Genomic DNA, 21080 nt, shown 5'->3' with positions numbered 1-21080 from the left:
TAGCTGGCCTGGGATGTGAAACTGGACAGCAGTTGCCCACGTCTTTGGAGCAGTGTTGCTGGGAAACATGATCGCCCACTGTCCCTGGGCCCCTGGAAGGGCTGGAGACCAGTGGCTTCACTGCAATTTTGACTCCATTTAAAGCGTGGGGCATTCCAACCTTGACAAGCCTTGGTCTTACAAGCCTTGGGACTCACAAGCCTTGAGTTCTAGAGCTGGCTCTCACTGATCAGTTCCCTTCTGTCATCCCTTTGCCTCTTCTTCAAGCTCTCCCCAAGCATATCTCCACTTACCCAGAAGCCTTAGTGAGCAATGCAGAATATTCTGAAGATTAGCCCTCTGTCAAAAGATTGGCACTTAACTATACATTTATTTATTTTAAATTAGACTAAAATGCTTAAGGTACGTATGCATCATATGTTATGATTAATCCACATTTGAACTAATATTTTTGATGCACTGATCAAATATCTGTTTCGATAACATGAGATAAAAGAGCTTCTACTATATTTGTTTATTATCTGTCATCCCCCAATAAAATATATAATGGATATGACATTTAAAAAATATTAAATGGATGATGTCTTAGGGTTCCCTGAGATGCAGACCTTGGGTCCAGAATTTGAGACCAACTAGTTTATTTGGGGGATGAGCCCTGGAAATACCGATAGTGGAGTGGGGAGGGAGGCAGAGAAGGAAAGCCTGTGAATAAATCATGTGTGATCAAATAATTTACCACTGTGCGCAACTGGAGCCTAATCCCACTGGGGAACTCTGGGAGGCAATTAAGAACACCCCTCAGAGTTATTCCATACAATGGGTGAGGACAATGGTGTAGCCATCAACTCCCCATTGGTCATTGGTTTAAGGGTATTTTTGTGGGCATTACATCACTAGTACTTCTGCCTTGTCCAGTGCACAGGCCAAGCATGCTCCTGTGGCCAGGTCTTTTGGGTCATAGCTGCAGTAATCATCCTTGGAGCATGGGTGGGGTGCTGAGGAGATATGGGTGGGGCTCTGGCAGTTGGCTACAGATGGGTTTTCCTTCCCCTAAACCAAGATATCCTGGGGTTTCCCACCCTACCACTGAATCAGTGGGGAGGGGAGGGTGGTCCACATATAGGTCCATGTGCTGTCCCCTGGCCTCTTAGATAACAGTCCAAGGACAGCACAAGGATCTATATGTGGATTGGCCAACACCCAGCCACCATCTTGAGTAGAGGAAGGGGTGAAGGCACAGAAAGATGAACATTTTTCTCAAAAGATACTAAGCACTAACTTACGTGAGATGGTTTTAAACTGGAAGAGACTAAGTTACTGTTAATAATCAGGTTTATATTTTTCTCTCTCAATAATAGATAGGGGAGGCACAAGAAAAAAAAAACCTGTCACTTATAAAAAATAAAGGACCTATACTTTTATTGCACCTATGAGTTGTAGAGGGTAGATTTCAATCCTTCCACAAATATGATCTCCATGAGGACGGGGCCTTTACCTGCTTTGATCGTTGCCGTATTCATAGCTATAGCACTGTGCCTGGCATATAAGATGCTGAACAAATATTTGTTGAATGAATGTGTGCTCTATATTTCCCTACCAGTGGCCCCTTCCCTTCTGAGATCCAAGCCACTTAATTTCAATTAGTTTATTGCAACTTCACCCAGAGCTGGGCAGGAGTGCTGGTATTTTCTCTCAGACAGGTAAGCACTTTAGTAGAGAGCCAGGGTATGAGGGGCAGCTCTCTGCACCCCACACAAGCCCAGCTGGACTCATAGAGAATGGTGAGGCTGTCAGAGCACAGGCTGGTAACTGATGGCCTGCGTGTGTCCCTTCAATTTAATGCCCTCTTAATTAATACAAGTAATGTCTGGGTTGTCCCTTGCTGCCACTACATTTCTGTCTCCAAGGCTCATTGCGATCAGGGATGAACAGATCTCCTCAGACCCCTTAGTCCCCACAGTCATGGAGTAGAGCTGGATTCCTGGCCCATCACTGCCCTCTCAGCTGGACGAACTTGGGTGAGTTGTGTTCCCTCTCTGAGCCTCAGATTCTTCATCTGGATAGGGCAGCAGCCTTGAGGATGGCTCTAGGCTTTTCCTTCTGCAAAGCCTTGCCTCATAGTGAAAACATATGTGACTCTTCAACATGGCAGACCACTAGAGAACAAACGTATGGACACCAAGGGGGGAAAGTGGCGGGGAGGGGTGGTGGTGTGATGAATTGGGAGATCGGGATTGACATGTACACACTAATATGTATAAAATAGATAACTAATAAGAACCTGCTGTATAAAAAATAAATAAAATAAAATTCAAAAATTCAAAGACAAAAAAGAAAGAAAAATTCCAGTAAGAAAAACAAAGAAAACAAAAAAACCCAACAAGGCAGGCCACACACTTCTTCACCCACAGGGATTCCCTTAATGATGTGGGTCTGGAGTCAGCCAGACTTGGGTCCAAATCCTGGGTTCAACCACCTCTTTCTGTCTGTATGGCTTTAGACAAGTCACTTAACATCTATGAGCTGCACTCTTTTTTTCTAATTAAACACACACACCCACACACAGATGCCAGACACTGTCCTAAGACTGCAGAGTTCGAATCCTGAATCTAGTGCTGGCTAGCTATATGACCTTGCAAATCTCTTAACCTCTCTGACCCTGTTTCTTCATCTTTCATGTGGGAATAAAAGTGTTTTCCTCCAGGTTTGCTGTAGGAAGTAACTGAGTTTATATATGTGAAGTACTTAGAACTCTGCCAGCAACATAGCGAGCAAGGATAAATGTTTGCTGTTATTATGGCTACCCATCTCGCTGAAATTTTACAACCCATTCTGGGAAGAAGTTTGAATTTCTCCACTTCTAAACTGAGGGTGATAACACCCACAGCATAACCACCCATGGTTATGATTATGAAAAGTAACATAGGCAAAATAATAATAGCTAATATTTATTGAGTATTGCAGTGAACCAGGTATTATACTGTGTGAGTCAGAAATGTGCTTGACAGCAAGTAGCACAGATGAAAAGTAACTGTGGCACATACATTTTATGGAGCTTTATTTATCTAACATTAGAAGTCTGGAGAAATCCAGGCTCTTTCCATCTTTCTGCTTTAACATTCTTATCAAGTCAACTTCTGTTCCCAAGATTTCAAGATGGCTGCTGTTCCTCTGTCCATCACGTCTCGGTTCCAGGCAGAACATGAGGGGAAGCGCAAAAGGCTGAAGAATGTCAGTTGAACCTGTCTTTTAAAAAAACTTTTCTGGGACTTCCCTGGCAGTCCAGTGGCTAAGACTCCATGCTCCCAATGCAGGGGCCCCGGGTTTGATCCCTGGTCAGGGAACTAGATCCTGCATGCTGCAGCTAAGACCCGACGCAGCCAAATAAATAAATATTAAAAAAAACTTTTCTGGTAAGTAACACCAAGCAACTTCCACTTGCATATCATTGGCCAAAACTCTGTCATCTGGGTTGTTCGTGCAACCTTACCTGCTAGGAAGCCTAGAACACCAAGCCAGCCTTCATGGCAAGGGAGGTTGTAAAGAATTTGGGGGTAGCCAATTCACAATATCTGCCAAATATACATTTTCTTATTTAATCCCCACCAAAGCCTTGAGAAACTGGAAACATTATGATTTCTGTTTTACAGATGAGTAAACTGAGGCCAGGAGAGGGACAAGCCCAAGGATACATAGCTTACAAGTGTCAGAGCCAGGATTCAAACCCAGGTGTGTACGCCTGGAGGGCCTGGGCTCTTCACCACTAGGTGATGCTATAAAGAGTCTACCACAATGCCTGACACAAAGTAGGGCTTAATATGTGTTACTTCCCTTCCACTTTTGGCCCTCCATGAGGCCCTGTCAACTTCAGGCATTTGAGGCTGGATCTCTGCACCCCTTTCCCTATAGTCAGAAGGGTGAGAGGGCTGGAGTCCATGGAGAGAAAGATGGTGGCCACACCCAAGGTTTCCCTGTTACTCAGCCTCTATGACCTGAGTGGGATAGAAGGAGCTGCTCTGTGTGTGTAGGGCAGAGGAGGATAGGTAGGAATACTTCTTTGATGCCAGTGTAAACTCTGGAAGGACATTTTGAAATTATGTGGTCAAAAGGTTTCAAAACAGCAGCCTGAAGGCTAAATGGATGTAATTTTTGGTCCTACACAACATTAAAAAAAATTCAATTGAATTCATAATATTTTAACGTTGGAAAACTTTGCTTCATAACCTATATTTCCTGTCTCTCTAAGGAAAACATAACCAGGCGATCTGGCCATGCTGGGCCCAGCTGGAGCTGGGTAGCCACGACCTCCTTTAGATGGGCATGCGCTCACCCACTAACACAGCTCCCCCCCTCCCCCCCCCGCCCCCACCGCCTGCTTCCCTTGTCTGTTATCTCCCAGGTCCTGTGAACTTCTGAGTTTGTTTCTCTCTCACTGAACCATTGGAAAGACTGAGGCTCAGAGCGGGAAGCAGAAGCAGTTTGAGTTGTCTAAGCTCATACAGCGAAGCAACAGCCAGCTTCAAACTGGGCCACTGTGACTCCCAGGCCAATGCTCCTTCTACACAACACTCCCTTCTGCTGCTGTTTATAAGTTTTTTTCATGCGCAGTGGGAAATACTGTAGAAGGAGCTGATTACGAAGCGGATGAGCGTGGCAACTCTGCCTCTGCTTGGCTGGGGCTGTCGCTTTCCTCCTTGGGCTTCAGCTTTCCCAACAGGAGAACAAGACTCACACTCTCTTAGATGTGGGAAGGCTTTGAGAACTCTGTGGAGCTAGGAGAGTTTATTAAACATGATTGCTGTTTTGTTTTGTTTTGTTGGCTACGCCCCGCAGCTTGCCGGATCCTAGTTCCGGGACCAGGGATCGAGCCCTCGCCCTCAGCAGTGAAAGTGTGGAGTCCTAACCACTGGACTGCCAAGGAATTCCCATGATTGCTGTTTTGATTGTCCATTGCTAAGTTAAAAAGCACCCCAAAACTTAATGGTTTAAAACAACCATTTAATTTGCTTGTGATTGTGCAATCTGGGCTGGGTTTAGGTGAATGGTTTTTCTACTGATATTGCTGGTGATCACTCTTGTGGTTGCATTCAGCTGGCAGGTAGGTGGATGGCTGGGATTCTGATTCTCTCCATGTGGTCTCTCCAGCCACACTTCGTAGATGGTTGTTCAGGGCTCCCAAGAACGAGCACTCCAAGAGGACAAGCCAGCATGCAAGCATTTATTGTCTCTGCTTGCGTCATGCTTGCTGATGTCCTATTGGCCAAAGTGTGTCACATGGCCAAGTCCAAGAGGAGATTACATAAGAGCATGGCTAGGGACTTCCCTGGTGGGGCAGTGGTTAAGAATCCGCCTGCCAATGCAGGGGACACGGGTTTGAGCCCTGGTCTGGGAAGATCCCACATGCCGCTGAGCAGCTAAGCCCATGCACCACAACTACTGAGCCTGTGCTCTAGAGCCCCTGAGCCACAACTACTGAAGTTCATGTGCCTAGAGCCTGGGCTCTGCAACAAAGAGAAGCCACCGCAATGAGAAGCCCGCACACCACAACGAAGAGTTGCCCCCACTTATGGCAACTAGAGGAAGCCCGTGCACAGCAACAAAGACCCAACGTGGCCAAAAAAAAAAAAAAAAAAAAAAGAGCATGGCTAATGGGAAGCGTGGTTCATTGGGGTCCACCAAAATAATGGTATAACACAAGTATTTTCATGGTGTCTGACCAATGGCTAGAGTAGAGAGAGTGCACCTCACCTGCAGGATGACATTTGATAGTCCCTGAGTCTCCCTACTCAGAATTATCTCTCCTGATGAACCAGCACAGAACCCGATGCTACCTTTTGCTTTACAGCTTTGGACTGGCAAGACCAGGTTTTCAGAAACCAGATTAGGTTTCAACCCATGGTACCAATCCAAATGATTTTTTTTTCAAAGAAATAATTATTCCATGCATTTTCTAGCTCTTTTATTTTTTTATTTTTATTTATTTGGTTGCACTGGGTCTTAGTTGCAGCAGGCGGGCTCCTTAGTTGCAGCACATGGGCTCCTTAGTTGTGGCATGTGAACTCTTAGTTGAGGCATGCATGTGGGATCTAGTTCCCTGACCAGGGATTGAACCTGGGCCCCCTGCATTGGGAGTGCAGAGTCTTAAAAACTGCACCACCAGGGAAGTCCCTCAGTCCAAATGATTGATATGGCTGCCTTCCATAGTGAGGTGGGGGGAATGTCCTGATTGGCCAGGACTGAGTCAAGTGCTATCACCAGAGCTAGGGGCAATGGGGTCAGCCCATTCTGAACTAAACAGGAATAGTGATAACAGATGAGATTTAGTAAGTGTTTGCTATGCACCAGCCACACCTTATGTGAATTAACTCATATAATCCTCCCCACAATTCCCCATATTCCTTTTTTTCTTTTTTTGAGTTTTATTTTATTTATTTTTTTATACAGCAGGTTCTTATTAGTTATCTATTTTATACTTATTAGTGTATATATGTCAATCCCAATCTCCCAATTCATCACAGCACCACCCCCGCCCCACATCACTTTCCCCTCTTGGTGTCCATATGTTTGTTCTCTACATCTGTGTCTCTATTTCTGCCCTGCAAACCAGTTCATCTATACCATTTTTCTAGGTTCCACATATATGCGTTAATATATGATGTTTTTCTCTTTCTGACTTACTTCACTCTAGACAGTCTCTAGATCCATCCACGTCTCTACAGGTGACCCAATTTCGTTCCTTTTTATGGCTGAGTAATATTCCATTGTATATATGTACCACATCTTCTTTACCCATTCGTCTGTCAATGGGCATTTAGGTTGCTTCCATGACCAGGCTATTGTAAATAGTGCTGCAATGAACATTGGGATGCATGTGTCCTTTTGAATTATGGTTTTCTCTGGGTATATGCCCAGTAGTGGGATTGCTGGGTCATATGGTAATTCTATTTTTAGTTGTCTAAGGAACCTCCATAGTGTTCTCCATAGTGGCTGTACCAATTTACATTCCCACCAACAGTGCAAGAGGGTTCCCTTTTCTCCACACCCTCTCCAGCATTTGTTGTTTGTAGATTTTCTGATGATGGCTGTTCTAAATGGTGTGAGGTGATACCTCATTGTAGTTTTGATTTGCATTTCTCTAATAATTAGTGATGTTGAGCAGCTTTTCATGTGCTTCTTGGCCATCTGTATGTCTTCTTTGGAGAAATGTCTATTTAGGTCTTCTGCCCATTTTTTGATTGGGTTGTTTGTTTTTTTAATATTGAGTTGCATGAGCTGTTTATATATTTTTGAGATTAATCCTTTGTCTGTTGATTCATTTGCAAATATTTTCTCCCATTCTGAGGGTTTTCTTTTTGTCTTGTTTGTAGTTTCCTTTGCTTTGCAAAAGCTTTTAAGTTTCATTAGGTCTCATTTGTTTATTTTTGTTTTTATTTCCATTGCTCTAGGAGGTGGGTCAAAAAAGATCTTGCTGTGATTTATGTCAGAGAGTGTTCTTCCTATGTTTTCCTCTAAGAGTTTTATAGTATCTGGTCTTACATTATGTCTCTAATCCATTTTGATTTTATTTTTGTGTATGGTGTTAGGGAGTGTTCTAATTTCCTTCTTTTACATGTAGCTGTCCAGTTTTCCCAGCACCACTTATTGAAGAGACTGTCTTTTCTCCATTGTATATCCTTGCATCCTTTCTCATAGATTAGTTGACCATAGGTGCGTGGGTTTATCTCTGTGCTTTCTATCCTCTTCCATTGACCTATATTTCTGTTTTTGTGCCAGTACCATTATTGTCTTGATTACTGTAGCTTTGTAGTATAGTCTGAAGTCAGGGAGTCTGATTCCTCCAGCTCTGTTTTTTTCCCTCAAGACTGCTTTGGCTATTTGGGGTCTTTTGTGTCTCCATACAAATTTTAAGATTTTTAGTTCTAGTTCTGTAAAAAAATGCCACTGGTAATTTGATAGGGATTGAATTGAATCTGTAGATTGCTTTGGGTAGTATAGTCATTTTCACAATATTGAGTCTTCCAGTCCAAGAACATGGTATATCTTTCCATCTGTTTGTGTCATCTTTGACTTCTTTCATCAGTGTCTTATAGTTTTCTGAGTACAGGTCTTTTACCTCCTTAGGGAGGTTTATTCCTAAGTGTTTTATTCTTTTTGTTGCAATGGTGAATGGGATTGTTTCCTTAATTTCTCTTTCTGATCTTTCATTGTTAGTGTATAGGAATGCAAGAGATTTCTGTGCATTAATTTTGTATCCTGCAACTTTACCAAATTCACTGATTAGCTCTAGTAGTTTTCTGGTGGCATCTTTAGGATTCTCTATGTATAGTATCATGTCATCTACAAACAATGACAGTTTTACATCTTCTTTTCCAATTTGTATTCCTTTTATTTCTTTTTCTTCTCTGATTACTGTGGCTAGGACTTCCAAAACTATGTTGACTAATAGTGGCGAGGTGGACATCCTTGTCTTGTTCCTGACCTTAGAGGAAATGCTTTCAGTGTTTCACCATTGAGAATGATGTTTGCTGTGGGTTTGTCGTATATGGCCTTTATTATGTTGAGGTAGGTTCCCTCTATGCCCACTTTCTGGAGAGTTTTTATCATAAATGGGTGTTGAATTTTGTCAAAAGCTTTTTCAACATCTATCGAGATGATCACATGGTTTTTATTCTTCGGTTTGTTAATATGGTGTATCACATTGATTGACTTGCATATACTGAAGAATCCTTGCATCCCTGGGATAAATCCCACTTGATCATGGTGTGTGATCCCTTTAATGTGTTGTTGGATTCTGTTTGCTAGTATTTTGTTGAGGATTTTTGCATCTATATTCATCAGTGATATTGGTCTGTAATTTTCTTTTTTTGTAGTATCTTTGTCTGGTTTTGGTATCGGGGTGATGGTGGCCTCATTGAATGAGTTTGGGAGTGTTTCTTCTTCTGCAATTTTTTGGAAGAATTTGAGAAGGATGGGTGTTAGCTCTTCTCTAAATGTTTGATAGCATTCACCTGTGAAGCCATCTGGTCCTGGGCTTTTGTTTGTTGGAAGATTTTTAATCACAGTTTCAATTTCATTACTTGTGATTGGTCTGTTCATATTTTCTATTTCTTCCTGGTTCAGTCTTGGAAGGTTATACCTTTCTAAGAATTTGTTCATTTCTTCCAGGTTGTCCATTTTATTGGCATAGAGTTGCTTGTAGTAGTCTCTTAGGATGCTTTGTATTTCTGCGGTGTCTGTTGTAACTTCTCCTTTTTCATTTCTAATTTTATTGATTTGAGTCCTCTCCCTCTTTTTCTTGATGAGTCTGGCTAAAGGTTTATCAATTTTGTTTATCTTCTCAAAGAACCAGCTTTTAGTTTTATTGCTCTTTGCTATTGTTTTCTTTGTTTCTATTTCATTTATTTCTGCTCTGATCTTTATGATTTCTTTCCTTCTACTAACTTTGACAATTCCCCATACTACTTATATGAGGCATAGAGAGGTTAAGGAACTTGCCCTGGTTCACACAGCTAGTAAAAGGCAGAGCTAGGATTCAAACTCAGGCAGTCTAACTTTGGCATCCACACTCTTTATGGGCTGGACCAAGAATGGGAGTGGATGTTCATAGGAAAGTCAGGAACTGATGTCAATAAGAGGGGGACATGATACTGTGCAGGCAAAAACAGTATCTGTAACTGACAACCACCCATTAACACCCTTTAAAAACATGATGTATCACTTAGAGCACAATTTGAAGAACAATGTTTTGTTCTTTATGCAGAAACCTGCATAATTGTGCATCTTCCTCTCTATTCCAGCTAGGACTCTTTTAGTCTTAGGGTCTCCTGATTGGATCCAAAGCTAAGTTTTTGGGCCACATGGTCAAGAACTCTTGAGGTACAACAGCAAAAAGAACATCTGAGTGAGAACTGTTAAAATATGGAGAAGTGGATTTGGAGAAGCAGATGGAGAACATAAAGGGGAATGTGGTGGACAATTGCAGAAATGCATCTGGGAGGCCAGGACAGAAGCAAGATAAATTGAAAAATCTCAGGAAGTGTGTGTGATTCTTCTGAATATTGGGGGTGGGGAGGGGGTGGAAGGCCTTGCGTATCTGTTATTTCCTGGGCACTCAATCCTTTTTGAATAAGATGCTCTAGAGATGGTTTTTCTCATTAGAACAGATGCCACAGACGCAAAGCTTTCCTTGTTTATATTTCTTCTAATGTGCTTCTGCTTGAGCAAGCGAGCCCTTAATGTCAATTTCAATTAATGTCGCAGCATCTGATCTTGGTGTTGCTTCTTATGGATGCAATGGGTGGGGTTGGGGGTGGAGCGAAGTTCACTGGGAAGTGGGGGGAGGTGTCCCCTCTTGTTAGGTGACTGGAAGGCCCTGGCGAGGGAGGCATTGGGAGGGAAGGTGTGGAATGATTTTCTCCCTACTTAATGAAGGCCATACTTTAAAGATGCTAGCCTGTCTATTGTTTGATAAAAAAAACTAATTTGGAGACCTAGTAGTAAGGTAGAGAGGAGAGACAAGGCTCTGAGGGCTGAGCCGGTGAGAAATGTGACACACACAACCTTGCATTGACCTATGAGAGCTTCCCCCATAACCTAGAACTGCCAGGAGCTGGTGCTCCTAGCCTGCTATCTACTATCATGGGGATCCCCTAATTCTGCCACAAAGCTGGTGGTCTCACACTAGTGTGAGTGTGACCTGAATTCAGCATGGCAGTGGGATGGAGCAGTTTGGGGTAGGGGAAGCAGAGCAAGGTTCATAGAGAGGCAGAGACAATCACAGTCTGCCAACTCTTCTTCCTTCTCTTCCTTCCTTCCTTCCTAACAAAGGGATTTCCTTTGTTCCCTGCCAGAGGGAATTTGTTTGGGATAGAGAAGATATGGATTCATGTTTTCCAAGAGACCAACCTCAGGAATGATTCTCTTCCCTTTGAGAAGTCAGGGCTCTTGTTTTTCATCTTCTTTATCATCAATAACAATCATTAGAAGACATTACCATTTCTTGAGGAACTTCTATGTGTCAGGGGATACTATACACATTATTTCTAGTCTTCCCAGCAACTGTCAAGGTAAACATAACTTATGCCCACTTTATAGAGGTGCAATTTGGGGCTTAGCTTCAGGAGCTTGTCCAGTAAGAGACAGGCTTGGGGTTGGAACTAAGGCCTGATCATTTGATTTCTGGCTCTGATGTCACCAATGATTGAACACTTGGGAGCTCCAGGCTCCTAAGACTTGCCAACAGGTGCATCCAAATGTTAAACACAGAATTTAACCTGCCCTGGAGTAGAAGTTGAGAAGGCTCTAGCCCTAGTTCTGCAACTCGGCTGCTTTCAGCATATGTGACGTGTGAGTTCCCCTCTCTAGGCCTACTTCTCTATCTGTAAAATGGGCAAGTTGGACTAAATGTCTCCAAAGGTCAGCTCAATCCAGTCTAACCTGAGAGCACTCATGGGGGCTTCTTGTTTGACTGTGCTGGAAGGCTACAAAAGTGGACAAGACAGGCTTCCATGCTCTAGTTGAGCTGGATGCATGCTTTAATAGTTATAAACCAAGGGCAACAAATCTTGGAGAGTGAAGCATTTCATTTATACTTAGCTAATTGCAAATGTGTGTGGCAAGGGAGATAAGATAGGCTTCTTGGAGGAGAGAAATTCTCCTTCCCCTCTGACCATATGGTTCCAACAGGCACTGCCATCTACTTATTCACCCAACCTCTCTATTCACAATGATTGGTTAAAGGGTAGGCACCTGGCTCAAGGTGGGCCGGTCACAGTACCTGGCCCCGCACCCATGGATAACTGGTCTAGGGATGAGCACCTACTCATGTTGGACCAATCTAAGTCCTTCCCTTAAGGAAGGCTTAAATTCCTGTCAAGACTAGAAGCAGAAAGCCTCTGTCTCACTAGTGGAGCAGCTGAGAGTTGTTGAGTGCTGAGAGCTGCTGCAGCCAAGTGTCCAGCCTTGAGGAGAAAAGCTCACACACAGAGAATGAAAGACAAGGACTGAGGAAAAAGAGTCCTAGCCACATCCAAGTCCCTGATCCCGTCATTTCAATTCTCTGAGCCTGGTTGTCCAGCCTTCCCATCAGTTCTGGGAGCTCCCCAATACCCTTTTAATAAATTCCTTTTCTGTTTCTGTTAGCCTGAGTTTTTGGGTTTTTTTTTTTTTTCAATTTGCAACTGAGAACCCTGGTTATATCCTGGGGCTCTGGGGCAATGCTAGTGGGGCTACTCCTCACCCCAGTCAAGGAGGGGCCAAAAGAGGGTTTATTCTCAAGCAGGTCGACAGGAAGGAGGGTGTGTCATTCCAGTTGGGAAGTGCATTAGCTTGGGAAGCAGGAATCCCTCCCTGTCATTGAACCTTAGGCAAATCTCTGTACCTTTCTGAGCCTCAGTTGCCTTTCCTTTCTGAGCCTCAGTTTCCTATCTGTTTCCTTATCACCTGGAATAGAATGGTGATTCTCAAAGCCGTGTTCTGCAACACCCTGTGGAGGGACCACTGTTTGAGGGTGGTTTGTGGCTGGGGTGGGGAAGCCTACTAGGCAGGACTCTGGGTTCCCCTCCCTCACTTCAAACAAAGCCACTCCCCTCCCCCATCTAATTATGCATTGCCTTTCTGTGAAAGGTCTGCCTTTAAAGAGGTCTCTGTAGCTTAACAGGTTTAAAACCCCTGGATGAGATGTCTTTGGGGACATTTTCTTTTCTAATAGTTCATGAGTTTATGGATTATAGGAGAAAGAATAACTTTCACACTGATGATAAAACCATTCTGAGTGTTTTGCTCTATGTCAGGCACTGAATGCTAAGTGCTCTACATACATTTGTCTTATTTTAAAAAGTCCTGGGGCTTCCCTGGTGGTGTAGTGGTTAAGAATCTGCCTGCCAATACAGGGGACACGGGTTTGAGCCCTGGTCTGGGAAGATCCCACATGCTGCAGAGCAACTAAGCCCGTGCACCACAACTACTGAGCCTACAAGCCACAACTACTGAAGCCCACGTGCCTAGAGCCCGTGCTCTGCAACAAGAGAAGCCATCACAATGAGAAGCCCGCACACTGCAATGAAGAGTAGCCCCCTCCCGCCGCAACTAGAGAAAGCCCATGCGCAGCAACAAAGACCCAACACAGCCAAAAATAAATAAATAAAATAAATAAAAAAAAATAACTTTACTGTTAATTAATAAACAAACAAACAAATAAATGAAAAGCCCTTAGGACTTCCCTGGTGGTCCAGTGGTTATGACTCTGTGCTCCCAATGCAGGGCGCCCGGGTTTGATCACTGGTCGGGGAACTAGATCCCGCATGCTGCAACTAAAGACCCTGCACACCGCAACAAAGATCCCACGTGCCACAACTAAGACCCGGTGCAGCCATATAAATAAATAAACAAGTAAAATATTTACAAAATAAATAAAAAAATCCTACAGCAACCCTATGATGTGGGGTCAGATAAGAACGTGGGACTTATTGGTGCAGCCACTATGGAAAACAGTATGGAGGTTCCTCAAAAAACTGAAAGTAAAGTTGCCATACGATCCAGCAATCTCACTCCAGGGCATATATCCAGACAAAACTATAGTTTGAAAAGATACATGCACCCCTGTGTTCATAGCAGCACTATTCACAATAGCCAAGAAACAAACTAAATGTCCATTGACAGATGAATGGATAAAGAAGATGTGGGATACACACACACACACACATACACACACATATATAATGGAATGTTACTCAACCATAAAAAAGAATGAAATTATGCCATTTGCAGCAACATGGATGGACCTAGAGATTATCATACTAAGTGAAGTCATAAAGAGAAAGACAAATACCATATGATATAATTTATATGTAGAATCTAAAATATGACATAAATGAACATATCTATGAAACAGAAACAGACTCACAGACATAGAGAACAGACTTGTGGTTGCCAAGGGGGAGAGGAGTGGGAGAGGGAAAGATTGGGAGTTTGGGACTAGCAGTTGCAAACTATTATATATAGGATGGATAAACAAGGTCCTACTGTATAGCACAGGGAAATATATTCAATATTCTGTGATAGACCATAATGGAAAAGAATATGAAAAAGAATAAATATGTATAACTGAATCACTTTGCTGTACAGCAGAAATTAACACAACATTGTAAATCAACTATACTTCAATAAAATTAAAAAAAAATTAAATCAGGGGAAATAAAAAAGAACCTGGGACTTCAAAGGTGAAGTAACTTGTTCGAGAGCACACAGTGTTGTTAAGCAGTGAACGGGAGTTTGGATCCAAACTGATTAGAAGGCATGAACTGGCAGCCCACAGGCCAAACCCAGCCTTAAGATGTGTGTCTTTTGGCCAGCACAGTGTTTTTATTCTTTTTAAAATTTGAATTAGTTTCCAGCATTTAAAAACCAGAAGATTTTTGTATAAGAATTTGAATTTAGAGCTTATTTTTCTTCTCAGACCTGGCAGCTGCCCACACTGGGAGCCCATACTCTCACATGAGTAGTAGGTGCCTTCTTTAGAAGGAGCATGAACTCCCAGCTTGCTGCAGACCCCATGACTCCCTATTGTCTTTTTTCAAATTTATTTATTTTATTATTTATTTATTTATTTTTGGCTGCGTTGGGTCTTTGTTGCTGTGCACGGGCTTTCTCCAGTTGTGGCGAGCAGGGGCTACTCTTTGTTGTGGTGTGCGGGCTTCTCGTTGCAGTGGTTTCACTTGTTGCAGAGCACGGGCTCTAGGTGCACGGGCTTCAGTAGTTGTGGCTCGCGGGCTCTAGAGCGCAGGCTCAGTAGTTGTGGCGCACAGGCTTAGTTGCTCAGCTGCATGTGGGATCTTCCCGGACCAGGGCTCAAACCCATGTCCCCTGCATTGGCAGGCGGATTCTTAACCACTGCGCCACCAGGGAAGTCCCAACTCCCTATTATACCTGACCCACTTTGCTCATCTATGGTACTTACTTGGCTCTGTTGGTATCTGATTTTGCAATCCCTGTTCTAATGACAAGCCTGTGTCTTCCTTAATGAATTCTTCCTTCTTGCATCCCTCCATCTCCATCTGCTCCTTCTTCAGGTCCTGCTGATTCTCCCCATCACCTCTCTGTTGTCTGCTCCCTCCTCTTCATTCGCCTGCTTTCCTCATCTCCTTTTTTCTTTGCCTCCAATGAAGACACCTGTTTGGTCCCTCTACTCTTCTCTCCCCTGAATCCATCTTCTTAATCCTAATCTGGGTAGCTCTACAAATATCATTGTCAAATCTCTGAAAAAGGATTTGCCCATTCAGGGTGAGCTCAGAAGGCAGAATTAATTCCAATGGTGGACAGAGGAGGTCACTGATAGCATGTGTTGGGGCTCAGATGGCCCTGGGTTCAAATCCTTGCTCCTTCACCTAACATTTGTGAGATATTGGCCTGTCACATTTCCTCATCCATGAAATGTGGACAAAAACAGATCCTAGAGTTGAACCAGATTGCTTTTAAAGGTTCTTCCAACCTTGACACTTTATCATTTCAAAGCAACTTCTGCTTAGAACCTTTCAATGATTCCCACCATCTACGAAGTTGAGTGGAGAAACCAGTTCCTCCAGATACTAGTTCTACCCTACCTTTTATATCTCATCTTTCTCAACTCAACTCATACATTGCACTGCAGAAACACTTAGCTCTTACATTCCTGTCTTCATATTTGCTATTCCCTCTGTCTGGAATCCCCTCCAGCATTCTGTAAACAAATACCTCATAAAAATGTGAGGCATTAATACCTCCACCTGTTGAGCCCTTCTCATCTCTTTTTGTTAGGAGGTCTGTTTTTATTGTAAATTACACACACACAAAAAATCCCAACTCAAAATACTCAAACTCTAAAGACATATTGGTCCATAGAAAAGTCCAGAGGTGGGTCAAGCTTCAGGTATGGCTTTATCAGGTCTCTGGCTCATTTTTTCTGCAATATTTTCTCAGTCCTACCCTCCCTTATGTGATGGCTTTGTTCTCTAGCTGACTTCCCTCATGGTGGCTGTGATGGTTAATTTTATGTGTTAACTTGATGGGCCTTAGCCCAGATAGCTGGTAAAACATTTCTGGGTGTGTCTTTGAGGGTGTTTCTGGAAGAGATTAGCATCTGAATTGGTAGACTAAGTAAAGAAAGGCAATGTGGGTGGGCATCATCCAATCTGGTGAAGCCTGAATAGAACAAAAAGACAGAAGGGTGAATTTGCTCCTTTGCTTGAGCTGAGACATCCATTTTCTCTTGCCCAGGACATTGGACATCGGTGTTCCTGGTTCTTGGGCTTTTGGACCTGGACTGAATTATACTATCGGCTTTCCTCATTCTCTAGCTTGCAGATGGTAGATCATGGAACTTCTCAAGCCCACACAACTGTTAACCAATTCCTGTAATAAATCTCTTCTATATATCTAAATATATATTATTGGTTCTGTTTCTTTGGAGAACCCTGACTAATATGGTGGCTAAGGAAAAATTCTGCTACACCTCTAGGCATCAGACCCTATATACCACACTGCTCAGAAGGCAAAAGGATGTCTCATCCTCATTCTTCGCCTTTATTGGACCAATAGTGGTACATCTTTAATAATTAGAAGGTAGGACAGTATAGTGATTCAGCATGCAGGTTCTAAAGTTGGACCCCACCACTTATTAACTGTGTGACCTTGGGAAAGTTAATCTCCATGCCAGAGCTTCTGTACAATAGGGATTATAATAGTACCTACCTCATAGGGCTGTTGTGGGAATCAGCTTGAAAAGCGCTTAGCAGATTGCCTGGCAACTAGTAAATGCTCCATGTTAGCTAGTGTTGCCAGCACGTTTCCTCAGAAACATCTCCCTTTATACTCTAATCTTCAGGGATTCTTCTGGACGATGCAGAGTATTCCTAGCATTTCTTTGTTGAATTCATAGTCATTCGTTCAACAGATATTAAATGAGGAGCCACTGTTTTGGGTACTGAGGAATGAGCAAAACAGACAAAATCCTATCTTTGTGGTGATCACACTGTAGTGGAAGGTAGGGATGGGAGAGAAACAATAAACATGTAATATTTCAGGTGGCGATAAGTGCTATGGAGAAAAATTCAACAAGAAAGTGTGTGAGGAAGTGCAGAGGAGTGGAGCGTTGCTATTTTAAATGTGGGTCACTTCCTCAGAGAGGCCTGAGGAAGTGACATTTGAGCAGAGACCTGAAAGAGGAGTGAGCCATGCCAATACCTGGGAGGAGAGCATTTGAGGCAGACACAAGAGCAAGTGCAAAGGCCCTAAGGTTAGCCGTATGCTTGGTATGTCAGAAGAACAGGAGGGAGGCCAATGTGGCTGGAGTAGAGTGAGAGGTGGTGAGAGCAATACAATAGGGGATAAGAAGAGTAGGAGGCAGGTCACACAGGACCTTATAGGGCATGAACATAATCTTCAGTGTCAGCAGGATGCCGGTAGGGAAGACGATGTCACCTGCACAGGGAAGTTTTATAACTGAGGCCATGAACAGGAAGGGATGAGTGCTTCAACTTTCCTGGTGGGGTGGGGGTGTTGACGGGAGGTCAGAGAAGGCCTCTCAGAGGAGGTGGTTCTTGAGCTGAGTGTTGAAGGATGAACAGGAGGCATCTAGGCAGAAGGGAAGGAGCAATCCAAGTGCCTTATCAGAGGGTACTGAGAGACTGTGGTGTATTCAAGCAAACATGGTAAGGCTGGTACACAGAGAGGGAGGTGAGGAGCCAAGGAGTGGCCAGAAACAGAGCAGAGGAGGTTGGGAGGGGCCAGATTCATTTTTTAAAAAAAATAGATTTATTTATTTATTTATTTATTTATTGGCTGCGTTGGGTCTTTGTTGCTGCCCGCGGGCTTTCTCTAGTTGCAGCTAGTGGGGGCTGCTCTTCATTGCAGTGTGCGGGCTTCTCATTGCAGTGGCCTCTCTTGTTGCGGAGCACGGGCTCTAGGCATGCGGGCTTCAATAGTTGTGGTGCGTGGGCTCAGTAGTTGTGGCTCGTGGGCTCTAGAGCGCAGGCTAAGTAGTTGTGGCACACGGGCTTAGTTGCTCCCCAGCATGTGGGATCTTCCCGGACTAGGGCTCGAACCCGTGTCCCCTGCATTGGCAGGCGGATTCTTAACCACTGCGCCATCAGGGAAGCCCGGGGCCAGATTCATTAATTGGTTGACTGACTCATTCATCCACTCAAGTTTCTATTGAACACTAAGTCTGGTGACACAGTGCCGTACACAACAGTCAAAGATTCCTGGTCTCATGGAACTTACCTTCTAGTGAGGAACATGGGCAAAAACACATAAACAGATCAGTAAATGACAAGACTAAGAAATGCCATGAAGGAAATGAACAAGAGGTCAAACTAGAGAACATCTTTAAGCTGGGTGTTCAGGGAAGGCCTTTCTGAGGAGGTGATATTTAAGCAGAGAGCTGAGGCATTAGAAGAGGTGGGGGAAGAACGTTCCTGGCCTTGGTCTCAGTTGTCACCATCTCTCTAATTTGATTTTTCTTCCTTTTGAAGCAGCGACAGGTCATCAAACAACACAAGTGTAGCTATAACTGCTGGTCTGGCAGAGCCAGGCAGGATTCATTTCAAACTCTGCTTCGTGCTCAGGAATCCAGTCTCTTAGGCAGGTTCTGGGGGAAGTGATGTGAAAAATACAATCACAGAATCACAGGTCGTACGGTGCATGGAGAATTTGTCTTCCCAGAGTCCAGGGAAGACTACATCTGAGGACTGAAGAGCTTACCATCCTCGTGTGCTCTGGTAAGACCCCTCCGGCTGTTCCGTGGAGGCTGGAACACTGATTTAGTTGAGAGTTTTCGACAGGAGAACTCTATTCAGTAGTGAGGACAAACATCCAGATCCAGATCAAATTATAAAACATTTCTCGCACCCCAAAAGGGTAAAGCTGCTTGAATTTAACTTTTTTTTTATGTGAAAGTGGCACCTCCTCCCCAGACCCGCCCTCACGGCGGCGTCTCCGCCCACTCCCAAAGGGCAGCGTGGATCTTCGCCTTCTCTACTCACCAGGTTCCCTTCAAAGCGAAAGGCCCTGGCGCTCCGTCCCACTTCTTCTCTTCCGCATCCCTCGGGCACCGCCCACCGCCAACTAGTTCGGGCCCCACCTCCAGGCCCCGCCCACCTCCAGCCCCCTCCCGAACCCCATCGCCTTTGGGTCACGCCTCCTTCCGGCTCCTCCCCAGAGTGGCCACCTTTGGGCCCCCTCCTCCCGGCTCAGCTTCCGGGCCCGCCTCTTTCTGTCCCGCTTCAGTCTTTCCTCCGTTTGGGGCTTCTCTTCAGCCCCGCCTCCAACACGCCCCGTTAAGGGCCCCTCCTCCCCCAACGTCGCCGGGTCCTCCCTCCACCCTTGACTCCTCCTCTGGGCAGGCCTCCCTTTAGCCCCGCCCACACCCCCCTCCTTTCAAGCCCGTCTCTGCGAGGGCGCCAATGTCTTCCATACTTGTCTCGCGCGCCTCTCTTCACTGCATCATCACTCTCTCAGCCCCGCCCCTCCTTACGCTCGGTTCCAGTGTAAACCAGTCTCTCTTCCCGCCCTAGCCCCGCCTCCTCAGGGTCCCACCTCAGGCCTTCCTCCCTGTCAGGCCCCTCCCCGGCCCCTCCTTCCTCTTCTCCCCGCCGTAGCTCTGGACCTTTCCAAAGCTAGGTTGAGGGGGTAGGAAGAGCCCCTGCGCCTCGGGGGCCCGGCTGTGTCATGGCGGGGCTGCGGACTCCTCGCGCTTGAGTCGCTGGGCCCGTCTCTGGAGACAGAGGCGGGGACAGGGGGTGGCGGGGCCAGGGCCGGAGTGGCGGGCTGGGCCGAGTTGAGGGAAGCCACTCCGGACGCCCCCACCCCGGCGCGCCTCAGTGGTGCCGGCCAAGGGAAGGACTCGCGACTGCGGGGCTCGCGCCGCTGTCAGTGCGGCGGGGTGCGCGAGCAGCGCGGCGCAGGGTGGGCAAAGCAGAGAGAAGCTGAGGGGGCGGTAGCGGCGGCGGCGACTCCCGCGCGTGTGATCAGTTCCTCACGCTGCGGCCGGGGCCGCCTTCTTCCTCCCTCCCTCGCTCCCTCCCATCCGCCCCCGAGTGCGGCGGCACCGCCTCCTTCCGCTCCGCGCGGCTTCCTCCAGACCTCTCAGCGCGGGTGAGTGGGGGCCGCGGGCGTCTCCTTAAAGGTACGGGGAGGGGGTGCTCCTTGCTCCTTTTCGGTCACCCACCTCTTCGCGCCGGTCGCTGGCTATTTTTAGAAACTCTTTTTTTTGGCCATGCGGGGAGTCCCGGGAGCCGGAGTAACTCCCGGCCCCCTCCCCCCGCACCTTCCCTCCACCCGGGCCTGCCGCCCTGGGTCCCGGCAGCCCTGGCGTTCCCTGCCCGCCTCCTCCCCGCGGGTCGGACCTGGGCCCGGAGTTGGCGGGGTGGGCCCGCGCCCGCTCGGAAGTTGGAGTCTTTTGTGTTCGCGCCCCGCCCCGCCCCGCCCCGCCCCGCCCCGCCCCGCCTGGCGAGGGGAGGAGGGGGGAGTGGAGGCCGCGCTGGGGAGGCCTCGGGCGGGCCGGGCCCCGGCTCTGGCCTCGGCCCCGGGCTTCTTCCGACTCTCCCTCTCGGGCTGGGTCTGCGGGTTCCCGGAGGCGATCAAAACTGGTCCCGCCTCGCTCCCCACGGGCCTGAGCGCCTCCTCGGCCCCCCTTTCCCGGTCCTGGGCATGTTGCACACCTTGGGCTTATAGAGGAACAACAGCAGGCCCTTGAGCTGGGGCCGTGTTCCGCGCTTCACGCAGCCTTTTCGCCGCCGAGTCTCAGTTTGCCTTTCAGTGAACAGGGAGAAAGAAAGTCGCCTCGCAGGGTGTTTGTGGATTCAGGGAGGAAACTAATGTGTGAGAGAAGTGTTTAATACCAACAGGTAACATTTAATGGACTTAGGAACTTCGCAAGCCTTATTTCATAGAATGCTCACGACGGCCTTCTGAGGTTATCCCCATTTACAAAAGCAGCAATCAAGGCGCAGAGAGGTTAAGTAATGTGTTCCAAATCACAGTTAGGAGCCACAGAAGTGTAAAGCCGTGGTGCTGGTACCTGTTATTTATTTCTTAGTGTGAACTTG

The 21080-nt window shown here is 45.9% G+C and overlaps 1 protein-coding gene and 2 long non-coding RNA genes across 6 annotated transcripts in view; 2 read left to right on the top strand and 1 right to left on the bottom strand.

The window, feature by feature from the left end:
• Positions 1-21080, top strand: part of LOC309646203 — a 441930-nt gene that overhangs the window by 215581 nt on the left and 205269 nt on the right. The window lies entirely within an intron of this gene.
• Positions 3254-19334, bottom strand: LOC309646201. Its single transcript, XR_014255213.1, has 3 exons — positions 19017-19334; positions 18736-18822; positions 3254-18622 (listed from the first exon to the last, which is right to left on the bottom strand). It is a non-coding gene; the product is annotated as an uncharacterized lncRNA (long non-coding RNA).
• Positions 19637-21080, top strand: part of RALY (RALY heterogeneous nuclear ribonucleoprotein) — an 80569-nt gene continuing 79125 nt past the window's right edge. Inside the window, exon 1 of one of the 4 annotated variants that reach the window (XM_082432234.1) lies at positions 19637-20127. The gene's annotated coding sequence lies outside the window, so the exon portion shown is untranslated. Of the gene's footprint in view, positions 20159-21080 lie in introns of all 4 variants that reach the window. The other 3 variants (XM_082432231.1, XM_082432230.1, XM_082432235.1) reach the window with 3 other exon arrangements.

This window comes from Balaenoptera physalus, assembly GCF_965194825.1.
Source record: "Balaenoptera physalus genome assembly, chromosome: 16".
Classification (NCBI taxonomy): domain Eukaryota; kingdom Metazoa; phylum Chordata; class Mammalia; order Artiodactyla; family Balaenopteridae; genus Balaenoptera; species Balaenoptera physalus.
This window is presented reverse-complemented; position numbering and strand designations above follow the sequence as displayed.